Raw genomic sequence first — 16,474 nt, 5'->3', positions numbered from 1 at the left:
AACATAAAACTACACAGTGATTGGTCACTTATGTAATTCTCCTGCCCCGTGCAACCTTGTGTGCCCTTGCCTACAGGGCTACAGGCCAGCCATAACAACCAATCCAGGTGCTGATCTCAGACTGTTTGCTACAGTAAACAGAATAAGTACAGTGCCAGGATTGGTTGGAGCAGGAAAATCCAGCGCTCTGTTGGAGAGTTGGGGGCTGTGTCTGTGTTCCCCCGGTTCCCTAATAGAGCACAGATTGGGAGGCATTAAGTGCACATGTCAGGCTGGCAAACAAGACACCCGTGTAACCTGACATGCTCACTACATTGTCTTCATTGTGCCATAATGTAAATCATTGCTGTCACTGTCTTTCTGTCTGATGATCGCAGCACAACGGAAAGAGAGCTGCAATTGGGCATAGGGGTTTAGAGGTAGGGCAAATAATTATAATTTAATAGAGGAACCGCCCCAGCTCTAATAATAGCAAGGACAATTGGCATAGTTCCCTTTTAGGTAGTAAAACAGCCAGAAGTGGGGTACAGTGACTCTTTACACTCCTGGCCCCAATTCCACTGCACCCTCTACTTTAATTCCAATCATGGCCCTTTAGAAAAAAACAACCCCCCATATTTCACCCTCTTCCTCAGCTCATCTCTAGGAGGAAGCTGTCTCTGTCCATTTGTAAATTAGCAAATTAGCTCCCACATAGTGACCTCTGGGTGGTCTTTATGACGATCCTATAGATCTCGCTTCTGTCCTCTGTCTCCGGGACCATCACTTTGAGGTCCTGGGGGTCCGAACTATCAGGGCTCTTCATCTGAATGTGACCCTGCTGGCCTCCTGGTGTAACTCCCTCAACTTACCTGAAATGTCATCTGCATGTAAGCAGTTTCAGGTGGTTGGGATCTATGGGGATCAGGTTTACAAAAACAGTACTCCTACTTTTCCTTAAAAAATACCCGTACCTGGAAGGTTAATACAGACGTTGAGGTACCTCTGGCTGAAAATAACGAAGGTTTTGTGTCTCTTGTGTTGTGATGCCGAGAGAGAGAGATGAAGAAACAGGGCTTCTCACCACAGTGCCTGCTACCGACCCGAATGAAATGTAAATGTGTGCAATTCCTTAATCACAAATGTGAAGGCTTCTTGAGAGCCTGTATAGACCTTAATTAGTGGAGTCACTTGAAGTAGGAAAGATCTATTGTTTTCGAGAGGTAATGTAAGGGGGTTGAAATTGCTGCTATGTCGGCTATTTCATGATTAATACTTTAAAATATGTACTGAAGCTTTTTGTGACTTTGCTTTTATTAGTTTTAACAGCTATTTAAGGATTTTCTATTTTTAACTACTGTAGCCGAAGATCATTGTTTGTCATAGTGTGTAACATATTTCTACCTGGGAGACAGATCTGCTGCCTAAGGTCTGAGAGATCGTTTTAGAATGCCATTTTGTTCCTTCCAATGAAATTGTCTGTCATTGTATGGCTGATAATAAATGTGGAAAAACAGGAAGGAAAAACTCAAAGGAAGATGCTTTAGAAATATTGAAAAACGATTGAAGGACCTGTCAGGTGGCAGTCCATAGTTATTTTTACTACCTGTGGGTTTGAAGGCATTCTGTTGGGGAAATTATGCTATTAAATTACTGTTTGGTTCCGTTTTTCAAAAGTCTCTTGGGAAAAGAGTGTGCATTCATCAGAAACACCACGGGTAGGAGACGGCTTTGTTGCCACACTGTGCTGTTGAATATTCTAGGCGTGCCCTTTCAGAGGTGGATGCAAAAGCTATAGTATTGTTGCCAGTTTGAAAATTATACCGCAAAAGGCACCATTTGGCAGTAAGGGTTGAAACCCATTCATGGCATGTGACACGTGTCACGCTTGCTTGTGGCATATGCCACAACTCATTTGACCCGTGTCACAGATTTCTGACATGCTACTTTATGCCTAACTGCAAATCGTGTTTGTGGGTGATGCAGATATGACTTCGGAGTGATTTCCAAATGATCCTCTTTCGTTTGGATAAAATAAAAAAAATAAACAGAGAAAAACATTGTAAGTACAAAACTCTTAAGAATGGGAATTGAACTCTTGATTTAGAGAAACACAAACTCAATGGCTTTACCCATTAGACTAATCATCATACTGCCGTCTTTAGGCTTGCTAAAAGGCATTTTGTCATGGACGTATTGTGGCTGTCCCTCTTTTATTTCTATTTTCATTTATCTGTTGCATGCCACAAATTCACACCTGCTTTCCACACTTAATAAACAAATAACTCTTACTCTCTTTCACCCTGTCACAGACCCCAGGCATTTATTTTTACTATACAAGCTTCCTCTTTCTCTCATTCCACAAATTAAGGGATTTCTTTCAATGCAAACCCTGCTCCCCTTCCAGATGCCACAGGATGTCACAAATTTCTAGCATGCACTGCCATGACTAAATAGGCCACAAATTGGCCAGACAGTGCCAGGGGGTGATTTACAATGGAACCTCTTTCATTTGGCTAACATTTTTAAAAAAATGAAAAACAACTTCAAATATGATTTTTCTGCAGGTGAGGTTTGAACCCTGGCCAGAAGCAATGCTAATCAAAGCTGCTTATCACTAAACCAACCACTGTAGAAGTACCTTATACTGGCAAAAGATCTTGTAATCAGTGAGGAAGTGATGAAGACCGTCTTTTATTTCTATGGTGATTGGTAGCTTACATGCCATAAATGTAGTTTTTCCTAGTCTATGATGGAAAGTCTTAATTTTATTAGGGACACGGAGGCGAGTATTTTGCATTTCTTTTCTTACTTTAATCAATAGCAGCAGTCAAGAACGTACTACAAATCCCATGAGACAAACAATGAAGAGCCAATGGGATTGAAAATGTAGTACTAAGACATGAACCAATAAGGATGAACACATGGTATTTTATGTCAAGCACGGAGGCTCCTATTATGCTTCTCTAACTTGCTTTAATCAGAATAGCAGCAGTCAAGAACTACAACTCCCATCAGGCCTAAAAGAAAAAAGACCAATGGGAGCAAAACACGTAATCAACAACACACCAATCAAAATAGCAGGGAACACGTAATCACTAAGCTTGACTGCGACCAGCCCTCTTTCTTGCTGCTCGCAGTCAAGATAAGGAACGTCTTTATTGCATTCCTCCTTGTTATGCTATTGAATAGTGTATTTGTTTTTGTTTGCTGTAATTAGTGTGCCGCTTCGTTTTAATTCGCTATTTGTTTTTCTCATTGTGGTTTCCCTTACACCCAGCGCTCCGTGGGTCTTTATTTCTCAATTTATTTTTCATGCCCGTTCGAACGACGTGCTCGCACGCGTCTGAGGCAGCTTTTGCTGCCTCAGAAGGGTTCTAACTGTCACGCTCGGCTCGAGCGGCTTCTGTTTCCCCTCAGCTGTCATTCACAGTTCCTCTACTGGCTGAACAAAGCTTTCCTTCCCTTCTTATCTTCTGTTGTCATCGCACTGCACTTCAAACGGCTTCAGGTTACGGGCATTTCTTTTCCTCTGGATTTCTCTTTCCAAATACATTCGACCACGCCTCTGGGGGCGTGTTTAGAGGTTGGGCAATCTCTGCCTTTGGGAATTAACCCTTTCAACTGGGGTTTCGGCTCTCCCCATTTTTTCATACTTGTTCTTGATTTTTCTGAGCATATTTAACATGGAGAGGCAAGATTCCTTTGCTAATTTTCCAGAAAATAAAGAAATTGGAGCCTTTATTAATGAGGCTGTGACAAAGGCTGTTTCAGCCACAATGAATAAAATGTCTAAAAACATTGAAACTTCTGTACAAAATATGGTGTACAAATCCTTTATGGCCCAATCTGCGGGGGATTGCAGAAAAAGAAAACACAAGGATTTGTCTATTGAGAAACCATCAGATGGCGCTTTTCTGATTAGTGAAGTTTCTTCACACATGACTGAGGATGAAATTCCTCCCAGGCCTCTTTCCCAGGAGGGGAGCTCTAAGAGCAATTTTGGGAAATGTAAGTCTAAGACTAAAAATATTGCAGCGCCAAAACAGATTGTGATATCACACATATCAGACACTGATGATGATGTCGGAGACATTCATGATGGTGATGACGATTCTGATGTCTGGGGTTCGCTGTCTCAAGCTTCCCCCCCAAAGAAGCCTAAGTTGGAGGTTACTGATCCTTTTGCAGCAAAGGTGGTTTTGGACTCAGAGGGTAACCCCATGTTTGACCCTTCCTTCCTCTATCACCCTAATTCTACGGAATGGACCCCTGTGGCACATGTAGGTCAGTATATTGCTTCCAGGCTCAGGCTTCCCCTGGACAAACAAACAAGAGCCAAATTGAAAAAGGAATGTCCCAGACCCTTCGTTTTTTCCAGTATTACTACAACCCCGGTGATTGACCAATCATTGTTAACTTTTTTCTCAAAATTTGGAAAGGATCCCCGCAAAGGGGTGGACAAAGCCTGGTCAAATTGCCAGGACAAACTCCTGGATTTAGTGGGTCCTCTGGCTCGGATTATAGACCTGGCAGAGTCAGCCAAAATGGAAAATGCCGACATTGACCCTTCCGAACTTTCTCTGTGGACTCAAAGAGCTTTCTGTCTCTTGGGTAATGCCAACGCTGCCATTACCCATGAAAGGAGGAAAGGGTTACTACTTAAGCTTGACCGAAAATTATCCAACCTAGCCTCCATGGATCCGGGGGTAAAAGCGGAAAGCCGTCTCTTTGGGGATTCATTTATTAAGGATTTGGGAAAGTTCGTATCGACTTTTTCATCCATTGATAAAGCGCAACAGAACATCAAAAAAGTATTTAACCAGCGGGTTTTCGCCAGGGCCGGTACAGGCAGGGGCCGCTGTACTGGCCGGTCCGGGCATCCTCAGGGATCCAGAGGCTCCGCTTATTCCAGTTATGGATACCAATCCTACAAACCCCAGTTTTACCCCCAAAGAAGCAGGGGGTACAGAGGTCGTGGACAGCGTGGTTTCAGATCCGGCAATAACACCCAAGGTAAGCCCTATCTCTGGCCCTCCTCCAATAGGGGGTCTGCTTTGTTTTTTCATTCACAAATGGCAGTCTTTGACTTCCGATCCATGGATTCTAAGTACTGTCCAAGGTTACCGAATAGAGTTGTATTCAGATCCTCACTAGGACTATCTTCCTCCACCTCTAAAATTTTCAGCAGAGATGTCTCTCCTTGTGTCAGAGGAGGTCCGTTCTCTCCTCTCGAAGCAAGCCATTCAGCTGTCGTCCCCGGATCCTTCCGGGTTTCTCGCTCTTTCTGGTACAAAAGAAGAACAAAAAGTTCAGACCAGTCATAAATCAACCAATTCGTCGTGTATTGGCATTTCAAAATGGAGACGATTCTCCATTTACAGGACATTCTTCTTCCCTTAGATTTTATGGTACGTCTGGATCTTCGAGATGCGTACCTTTCAGTTCCCATTCATTCAAGCCATCGCAAATACCTCCAGTTTCAATGGCTTGGTCAGACTTACCAGTTTTCTTCCCTTCCATTTGGCCTATCGTAAGCACCTTGGTGCTTCACAAAGCTGTTAAAACCGGTGATTGCGCATCTCAGGGCTTTAGGCATCAGACTTTTGATTTATCTGGACGATATTCTGATCTTACATCAGAGCTGCGTCACTCTTTAATCCCATTTACAAGTAACTTGTGCCCTTCTTTCCCAGTTGGGTTTTGTAGTCAACAACGAAAAGTCGAGCATTATTCCTTCTCAAAGGATAGAATTCCTAGGGCTCAAAATAGACTCTTCTTCTTCCACTCTCCATCGTCCTCAAAAGAAAGTACATTCCATCAAATCGGAGATCTTGCGTATTCTTCCAAATCTCAAATTTCGTTGAGATCTCTAGCCAGGATTGTGGGCCTTTTGGCCTCTTCAATTCAGGCAATCTTCCCCGGTCCTCTGCATTATTGTGCGCTCCAACAGCTGAAGATTCGCCATCTCAGGAGAGGGCTAGCCTATTTGGAGCTAATCTCCCTGGATCAAGAATCCTGCCTAGAACTCCAGTGGTGGATAGACCATTTAGATGCCTGGAACGGCAGAGCTATCTTTACATCAGCCCCAGATCTTGTATTAGAGTCCGATGCAAGTCTGGCGGGTTGGGGCGCCTGTTGTGGTCCAGTCTCGACTGGCGGTACATGGTCGTTAAGGGAGTCCAAATTGCACATCAATTATTTAGAGATGATTGCAGGCTCCTTTGCGATAAAGAGCCTGGCAAAAGACAAGGTGCAGTGTACCATCCTCCTCCGGATGGATAATGTTTCGGCTGTTCGTTACATAAACCATCTGGGAGGAACCAAATCAAAACCGTTATCCGACCTAGCAAAAAGTCTCTGGGAATATTGTCTGTGAAACAACATATCTCTCTCTGCGGAATATCTTCCGGGTTTCCTCAAGCAAACGGCAGATTGGCACTCTCGTTACCTCAGGGATTACAGCGACTGGAAGCTTCATCCCTCGGTTTTTCAGACCATCCTCCACAAAATGGGCCCCTGCGGTATAGACCTCTTTGCCTCTCACTTCAACGCCCAGTTACCTCTCTTTTTCAGTTGGCGTCCGGATCCTCCGGCTTTAGCCTCCGATGCTTTCCTTCAGGATTGGTCACAGATGATCAATTACGGTTTTCCTCCATTTATAATGATCACCAGGGTTCTGGCTCAAGTCAGGCGGCAGAAGGCGACAGTGACCCTAGTGGTGCCATTTTGGCAATCGCAGATCTGGTTTCCCCCTCTTTTGGAATTGGCTATCGACTATCCTATCCTTCTTCCTCTGTTTCCTTCCCTTCTGCTGGATCCCTTAGGGAATCCTCATCCCTTAGTACTCAACAAAACTCTTACCCCCTCGGGCTGGAAGGTTTTAGGACTTCCTCATCTAGCATCCCAATTTCAGAGGAAGCTGTTGACTTCATCAATAAGGCCTGGGCCCCCGGCACCAGGAAAGCATATTCTTCCGCGTTGTCTCTTTGGTCAAGCTGGTGTTTAGGAAGGGACCTTGATCCAATTTCAGCAGTTATAAACTATGTAGTTAATTTTTTAGCAGCGCAAGCTAGTGCAGGTAAGTCCGTTAGGACGATTAATTTGTATAGGTCTGCTATTCCTATGCACCACACTTATGTCAACGGAAAACCTGTGGGGGAACACCCTCTAATTTGCTGTCTGTTAAAGGGAGTAACATTTTCCATTCCTCCTTTGCCTAAATATTCAAAGTTGTGGGATGTTAATGTAGTTTTGAATTTGTTTCTGTCCTGGCAGGATAATTCTGACTTGTCGTTAAAGATGCTTTCAGCTAAACTTACTATGTTACTTTGCTTAATTTCCATTAAGCGTTCATCGGATATTAGAGCACTGGATGTTACTTCTCAACAGTTTGCTCCCACTGCGGTTTTGTTTTCTGTTACCAGATGTACCAAGACTAATTTACGTACAGTTTTCTATCCGTATTCCCCAGACCAACCCAAATTGTGTGTGGGACAATGTCTCAAATGTTATGAAGAACATACGGCTGATCTCAGAACGTCCTTGTCCCCTCAACTACTCATTTCTTTCCAGAAACCACATAATCCAGTCTCTTCAGCGACACTGGCTAGATGGGTTCATTGGGTAATGTCCTTAGCGGGTATAGACACTTCCGTCTTTGGAGCTCATTCAGCTAGGGGGGCCATGGCTTCAAAGGCCTTTTGGGTTGGATCCAGGTTAGAGGACATTCTGAGATCGGCTGATTGGTCCAATGACAATGTTTTTAGGACATTCTATTGTAAGCCAGTCCATTCTGCTACGTCAATGGTGATTAATATTCTTTAAAACAGCATAATAGGAGCCTCCGTGCTTGACATAAAATGTAGATTTTCCTAGTATGTAATGACGGAAAGTCTTAATTTTATTAAAGACACGGAGGCAAGTATTATCCCACCTCAACAAGGTGATATTGCTGATTTTGTCTTGTTTTCCCTCCCTTGCAGCAACCTCTACTCCAGCTCAGTCCTCCACCTAATCGAAGGATGGTTCTGTCGGATTCCTATATCTCCGCTGGAATAACGGATTTCTCCCGCGACAGCTTCACGGCTTCCGGTCGAATGTCTCCTTCCCTACGTTTCTGTCTGGATCTGATTCAAGACATTTGTTCATTGACTTTAGCAGTTGCAATAATTTTAACTATTTTGCCTTATTTTCTCATACTCAATAGCCTTCTTGCATCAAGAAAGAGGGCTGGTCGCAGTCAAGCTTAGTGATTACATGTTCCCTGCTATTTTGATTGGTGTGTTGTTGATTATGTGTTTTGCTCCCATTGGCCTTTTTTCTTTTAGTTCTGATGGGAGTTGTAGTTCTTGACTGCTGCTATTCTGATTAAAGCAAGTTAGAGAAGCACAATACCTCCCTGTCTTTAATAAAATTAAGACTTTCCGTCATAACATACTAGGAAAATCTACATTATGACATCACGTGACTGCGAACAGCCCTCTTTTCTTGCGAAACAAATCAAGCAGAATTAAATAGAGGAAAAATGGAACAAAGAATAAAAATCGCCAAAATAAAAGCAAATAAGTCTGAACAAAAGTCCAAAAATCCGTTGAGATGTGGAAGATCTGGAAATCCAGGAACTGTAGACCATGAAACTGGAGAGGTAGACAAAGCAGAATGAAGTCTGGCATTGGAGACAAAGGATGAAGGATTAGGAGGAAGTTTGGTTGGCGGATGATGTTGCCAGAAAAAGGGAGGGAGAAAATATTAAACAAAAGGTGGGATAATATTCGCCCCGGTGTCTTTAATAAAATTAAAACTTTCCATCATAGACTAGGAAAATCTACATTTTATGTCAAGACCGAAGGCTCCTATTCTGTGAGTTTAAAGCATATTAATTTAATGCTTTCTTTGGAAATGTTATCCGCTGAGCTAACAATGTTGTTATGTCTGATTTCTATCAAACGTCTGTCTGATGTCAAAGCTTTGGACATTTCCAACCGCCAATTCACTCCATTTGGAAGTGTTATTTACAGGAGTACGTCGAACCAAAACTAATTTAACTTCAGTTTTCTATCTTTATTTTCCACAGCACCCGAAGTTATGTGTTGGACAATGTTTGAAAATATATGAACAAAAGACTGCAGATTTGAGTACACCCTCTGTATCCCAACTCCTTATTTCTTTCAGGAAACCCTATAATCCTTTTTCCGCCGTCACTTTGGCTCGTTGGGTCAAATGGATTATGTCCCTGGCGGGTATTGACACTTCAATGTTTGGGGCTCATTCTTCTAGAGGAACTATGGCTTCCAAAGCTTTTTGGGCTGGTTCCCGTCTAGAGGATATTCTTAAATCTGCAGACTGGTCTAACAATAATGTATTTAAAGTATTTTATTGCAAACCAGTTGATAAGGTCTCATTGAATGTAATTATCAAGCAATGACAAATGTAATTTTAAAACAACATTGACATCCCAAAATTGACTGTATTTGGGCATAGGAGGCTTAGAAAACTTTACTCCCTTCAAAAGTCGGCAGACTAGAGGATGTTCTCCTACTGGTTTTCCATTCACGTAGGCATGATTCAAGGATATAGCTGATCTTTAAAGGTTAATGGTGCAAAAGGCTTTGCCTTTGCTGGCTTCTGCAGCAAGGAAATTGACTATAAAGATCACATCTGCTGAAAAGGAATCAATGTGTTTTCCCAAACACCAGCTGTGCAATAAAGACCAGGATGATTTGTAAGCCTTCTTGGTGCCTGGGGCCCAGGAATGTGAAATGTATTATGAAGCTTCTGACGAAATGATAGGGAGAGACTGGGAAGTCCTGAGATTTTCCATGCCGATAGGGTCAGGAGATTGTCCAAAATAAGGAAGTGGGGACGGTGTAGAGGGTCTAACAACAGATTTGGGAAAGAAGGAAAGAGAAAAGGGAAGTCCACAGAAAGTTCCAAAAGGGTAGGAAACTAGACTTGGGATTGCCAACAGGGGGCTATAAGAACCAAGGTGGCTTGTTGACGACTGAGCTGTGCTAGTACCCTGCTGATCATGATAAAAGAAGGGGAAGTGTAATTGAGGGAGAGATACCAATCTTGTACAAAGGCATCTGATGCCAAGGCTAACGGATCTGGGGGCCAACTGTAAAATTCAGGAAGCTGAGTGTTTAGGCGGGAAGAAAACAGATCTAATATAAAAGGCCCCCATTTGTTATGAATTTTTTGAAAAATTTAAGAATGAAGCTTCCAATCGCTGGAGTCTTGAAGATGACGGGAATGCCAATCTGCTACTGAGTTGAAAGAACCTGGAAGATACTCTGCATGAACCGAAAGATGGTTTGAAAGACATAATTCCCAGAAGCTTTTGTCCAGTTCTGCTAAGGGTTTGGATTTGGTGCCCCTGAGGTGATTTATATAGCAGACCGCTGAAATATTGTCCATCCTGAGAAGGATAGCGCAATGGACCTTGTTCTTTGCTAGGCTTCTGATTGCAAAGGAGCCAGCAAGCATCTCTAAACAATTGATATGCTATTTGGACTCCTCTGAAGACCAAGTACCTCCAGTCGAGACTGGACCACAACGGGCCCCCAGCCTAATCAGCTTGCATCTGATTCTAACACAAGATCTGGGGCTGATGCAAAGATACTTCTTCTGTTCCAAGCGTCTAAATGGTCTATCCACCATTGAAGTTCTGTACGTGAGTCCAGATCTAGAGGGATAATATCTGAAGACAGACCTTTCCTCAAATGTTGGATCTTCAGTCTTTGAAGAGCACAATAGTGCAGGGGACCTGGGAATATTGCCTGAATGGAGGAAGAAAGGAGGCCCACTATTCGAACCAGAGATTTGAGGGAGATGAGTGAGCTGTGTAACATATGAAGGATTTCTGATTTTATGGATTTGATTTTTGAAGCCGGGAGAAGGAGGGTAGCCGAAGAGAATTTATTTGGAAGCCTAAAAATTAGATGAGTTGAGTCAGAATGAGAATAGATTTTTCTTTGTTGATGATACAATCTAGGTCGGCTATAAGAGAACAGGTCAGAGCTAAGTGCGCAAGAAGAGACTTGGAAGACTGGCTCAATATGAGAATGTAGTCTAGATAAATTATGAGTCTTACCCCCTGAGCCCTCAAAAAGGCTACTACCGGTTTCATGAGCTTGGTGAAGCACCAAGGCGCTGATGATAGACCGAAGGGTAGAGAGGTAAAATGAAATAGTTGGTCTAGCCACTGAAATTGGAGATATTTTCTGAAGTCTGGATGAATTGGAACCATGAGATATGCATCTTGGAGGTCTAGACGGACCATCCAAGCTTTTTCGAAGTAGCGTATCTCTGAGGTGAAGGATGGTCTCCATTTTGAAATGACGATAGACTACAAACCGATTGAAATGTTTGAGATTGATTACTGGCCTCATCTTTTTGTTTTTCTTTTGCACTATGAAAATGGGGCTGGTAAATCCTGAAGGATGTGGATGGGTAAGAGAGATGGCTTGTTTTTGAATAAGAGATTGGTCATTTCTGCGGAAGAACGAGGAGAGGGAGGTAACTCTTTTTTAAATAGGAGTTGAATAAAGGTCTGTCATGTAACCTTGAACTGTGTTGAGAGTCCAAGGATCTGAAGTAATTGACAACTATTTTGGAAGAAAATAACAAAGACGACCTCCTATCGGAAAGGATCCGAAAGGTGGGCTTACCTGCTTGGTTAAAGGATCTGGAATTCCTGTAGGCTCTGGAACGGATGCCTCTGCCTCTCTGGGGATAAAATTATGGCCTATATTCTTGGTGGGACGCATTGTAGAATCAACAGGAACCTTGGTTAGAGTATCCGTGGCTGGCAAAGCGGTTCCTGCCTCTGACGGCCCTGGCAAAAACACGTTGGGTGAACATTTTCTTGAGGGATTGCTGAGCCTTGTCAAGTGAGGTGAAAGTGACAACGTTTTTGCTCAGTTCTTTAATGAACGAATCCCCAAAAAGTAACCCCTCAGTTTTGATGTGAGGATGAACAGTTGCTAAATTAACCAATTTCGGGTCCAGCTTCAGAAGAAGGCCTTTCCTCCTCTCATGAATAAGGGCAGAATTGGCATTTCCAAGGAGGCAGCAAGAGCGTTGAACCCACAAAGAGAGTTCCTCAGGGTCGATAAATGTGCCATCCATTCTGGCTGCCTCAGCTAAGTCAAAAATCCGAATATGGGGACCGATTACATCTAAAAGTTTGTCCTGGCAGGAAGACCATGCCTTGTCAACCCCTTTCCGAGGATCTTTACCAAGCTTTGTGAAAAAGGTGAGTAAAGGTTGATCGATGGAGGGCGTAATAGTCGATTTATGAGGAAGGGAAAGACAAGGGCATTTGGATTTCAACTTAGCCCTGGTTTGCTTGTCCAAAGGGGAAGACAGTTTGGCAGCAACATATTCACCCACATGGTCTGCAGGAGTCCATTCGGTAGAGTTGGGATGAAGGATGTGACAAGGGTCAAACATGGGTAAACCTTCCGCATCAAAAAATGGTTTGGAAGAGTTAAAAGAGGAAATCTTAGGTTTCTTTGAAGGAGGGGAAGGTAGTGAACTATCGTCATCCCTGTCAGATAAATAGGTATCTGAATCTATGTCAGGCATGTCATCATCCGTATCAGGGAAGGAAGAAATCACAATAGGAGGCATAATATTTTTTGATTTAGATTTTTGTTTTAAAGATGTTTTGACAGAATCCATATTTTTATTCTCCTTGGAAGGAGCCTTGTGAGGAACCGCGTCCTCTACCAGGTGTGAGGAAACTTCACTGTCCTTTTGTGCCAAATGTAGAGATTTTGTGGGTGAGAGGGGCTGACTGCATTCCCCAGCAGTCTGGGCTGAAATAGATTTGAAAATTAAATTAGAAAAATAAGTTTCCAAATTCTTTGATAATTTCTGAATGGATCAAACGACAGCTTGTTGCACAGAACTTTTAATAAAGGAGGTAAGCTCCTTTCTAATTTGATCCAGATCATGATGGACGTCGTGTCCCAAAGGAGAATCATCTGTTTGCATTTTGAAAACAAAAGGAATGAAGGTGAGTGAAAGGTTTCTGAAAAACCAGCACAAACAGGGTTAAATGTGAGAGGGAGGGCTTGAGAAAACAAAACTTCGCCTGTGGGCGGTGTTACCAGGTTATGCGACGTGCGGACGCTACCTGGATCGGAAGAAGGCAGAGGAAAGCAGTTGCGTCGCAGAAAACAGGAAAATTGTAAGTTTTTAAAACAAAAAATGCTAAATGCGGGCAGAGAAGATGATTGCCGAAGCTTTGGTGCCTTAGGCACGGTGAAAATGGCAACCGCTATCTGAGGCAACAAGAGAGAATGTTGAAATTCGGAGCGCGAGGAGGAGCTCTCTGAGCTGAGGTGCGGCAACTTGCCAACTAGAAATGAAGGGAAAACGCGCTACAGAGCAGCGCAATACTAGGCAAATTAAATATATATAACAACAATAATAAGATCACAGTATCCCAACAAGGAAATAATAAAATGTGAGAAAAACGATGAAAGTGTACTTAACTGGACTTCAAGCAGCAAGAAAAGAGGGCTGTTCGCAGTCAAGTGATGTCATAATACCATGGGTTCATCCTTATTGGTTCTTGTGTTAGGACTATGTTTTAAATCCAATTGGCTCTTTGTTGTTTGCCTCATGGGATTTGTAGTATGTTCTTGACTGCTGCTATTGATTAAAGTAAGAAAAGAAATGCATAATGGGAGCCTCCGGTCTTGACATAAAATTCACAGTTGCTTTTCACACTTCAAAAACAAATAACCCTTACTCTCTTTCTCCCTGGCACCGGCCCCATGCATTTATTTTTATTATACAAGCCTCCGCTCTATCTCATTCCACAAACTAAGGGATTTCTTTCATAGTAAACTAGCCCACCTTCCACATGCCACAGCATGTCACCAATTTTTGACATGCACTGCCATGAGTAAATAGGCCACTCATCACTCAGACAGTCATAGGGGTTGATTTACAGTGGGACTTTTTTCATTTGGGCAACATAATTTTTTTAAAAAAACAATGTAAACATGAATTTGTCCAGGTGGTGTTTGAACCCTGGTCCATAGGGATATGTACCCACATGTTTAACCACTATACCAACAAAAGCACTGATTATATGTTGTGGCAAAATCCCTTTACAATCATAGAAATGGTATGGAGGTCCTTATTTTATGTACATTATGGGGGTGATTCAGACTATGGCGGACGGCGGAGGCCGTCCGCCATAGTACCGCCGCCAAATGACCGCACCGCGGTCAAAAGACCGCGGCGGCCATTCAGACATTTCCTCTGGGCCGGCGGGCGCTCTCCAAAAGAGCGCCCGCCGGCCCAGAGGAAATGCCCCTGCAACGAGGACGCCGGCTCAGAATTGAGCCGGCGTAGTTACAGGGGTGCGACGGGTGCAGTTGCACCCGTCGCGTATTTCAGTGTCTGCATAGCAGACACTGAAATACTTAGCGGGGCCCTCTTACGGGGGCCCCTGCCGTGCCCATGCCATTGGCATGGGCACGGCAGGGGCCCCCAGGGGCCCCGCGGCACCCCCTACCGCCATCCTGTTCATGGCGGGTTTCCCGCCATGAACAGGATGGCGGTAGGGGCTGTCAGAATCCTCATGGCGGCGGAGCGCGCTCCGCCGCCATGAAGGATTCCCCCGAGCAGCGGTAAGTCGGCGGGAGCCCGCCGACTTGCCGCTTCTGACCGCGGCTGAACCGCCGCGGTCAGAATGCTCGTGGGAGCACCGCCAGCCTGTTGGCGGTGCTCCCGTGGTCGGTGGCCCTGGCGGCCACCGGCCGCCAGGGTCAGAATGACCCCCTATGACTTTATGTTACATGCCACAAATTGAGATTTTCCTAGCCATGGTGTCTAAAAGGTTAAATTTTATTAAAGACGCAGAGGTGATTATTGTGCTTTCTTTTCTTGCTTTAATAAACACGGGAGTCAAGAAAAAACTTGATTACCCAGAAAACCCTGGGAAAGAACTAAGGGCCTGATTCCAACTTTGGAGGACGGTGTTAAACCGGCCCAAAAGTGGTGGATATACCACCTACCGTATTACGAGTCCATTATATCCTATGGAACTCGTAATACGGTAGGTGGTATATCCGTCACTTTTGGGACGGTTTAACACCGTCCTCCAAAGTTGGAATCAGGCCCTAAGTTGCATCACAATAGAAAAATACATTTTATTATAAGACCCAGAAGCTTATACTATGCCTGTTCAAAGCACTGAAATAACAGATTCAGACGGATGATCGATGTTTTTAAAACAAAAGGTTCTAAACCTATTAATGTTTGAACAATCTGCATATCTGAGAATATCATGTAAACTTGTACCCCTTCCCAGAAGGCATGAGAGGCCATAGCCCCTTTGACTGAATGAGTGCCAAAAGAATCGATAGAAATGCCAACCAAAGACATGACCACCTAACTCAATGGGCTGAAGTAGGAGCAACCACTCACCTATGGGGTTTTTGAAAGGAAATAAGGAGTTGGAAGTGGAGGAGCTTCTGAGATCTGCAGTTCATGAAACGTAAGTCTTCAAACAATTGTCAATACACAATTTAGGTTGAGAGTGAAAAACAGGGTAATGGATTGATGATAATTTAGTTTTGGAATATCTATTTGCCTGAAAATAAACCACTAAGAAGGAATAATGGAAAGAGGAGACATCTATGGCCAGATTTACAAGGCCCTAGCGCCTCTTAGCGGCAAACTTGCATAATTTCTTTATGCCAATGTTACGTTAAGGAGGCCATTCTCCTTCACCATATTTACAGAGTGGCACAATGCATGCGTTGCACCACTTTGTAACCCCTTGTGCCACATTATGCCTGTGCCAGGTACAATGTATGCAAGGAGGGAGTCCCCATGCAGGCAGGCATGTTAAAATGACGCAGTGAATTTTTCATTTCACTGTGCCATTTTTAGCGTCATTTTTAGTGCCTCCTTAAGGAAGGCTTTATAATGACGCACCCATTACTTTCAATGGGCCCCCCTTTACTTTGCAGGGTTAGCTCCACAATTTAATCCTGCAGAGTACCACAATAGCATCCAAAATCTTGGATGCTATTGTCCTAACATGCGCTATGGTGCGCCGTATTGTCAATATGGCACAAACATTGTGTCAGTAGGGGGGCACAGGGATCACAAGAAAAGTGGCACACCAAAGTTGATGCACCACTTTCTTGTAAATATGGCCCCTAATACTTTAACATCAGAGACACATTTGATAGAGACCAAACACAAAAGCATAGCTCTTAGACCTGACATCCTTAGGGTGGTTATCCCCCAATTTTTGGCCTCCCTCCCTCCACTTTTCTTACACTGGTTTTGCTGGTTTTAGTACTCCGCACAGTTTACCACTGCTAACCAATGATAAAAAATGCATATGCTCTCTTCCTTAAACATGGTAACATTAGTTCATCCCCAATTGTCATATTTGATTTACTTATAAGTCCCTAGTACAATGCACTACATGTGCTCAGGGTCTGTAAATGAAATG

This window comes from Pleurodeles waltl, chromosome 12 (assembly GCF_031143425.1).
Source record: "Pleurodeles waltl isolate 20211129_DDA chromosome 12, aPleWal1.hap1.20221129, whole genome shotgun sequence".
Taxonomy (NCBI): Eukaryota; Metazoa; Chordata; class Amphibia; order Caudata; family Salamandridae; genus Pleurodeles; species Pleurodeles waltl.
This window is presented reverse-complemented; position numbering follows the sequence as displayed.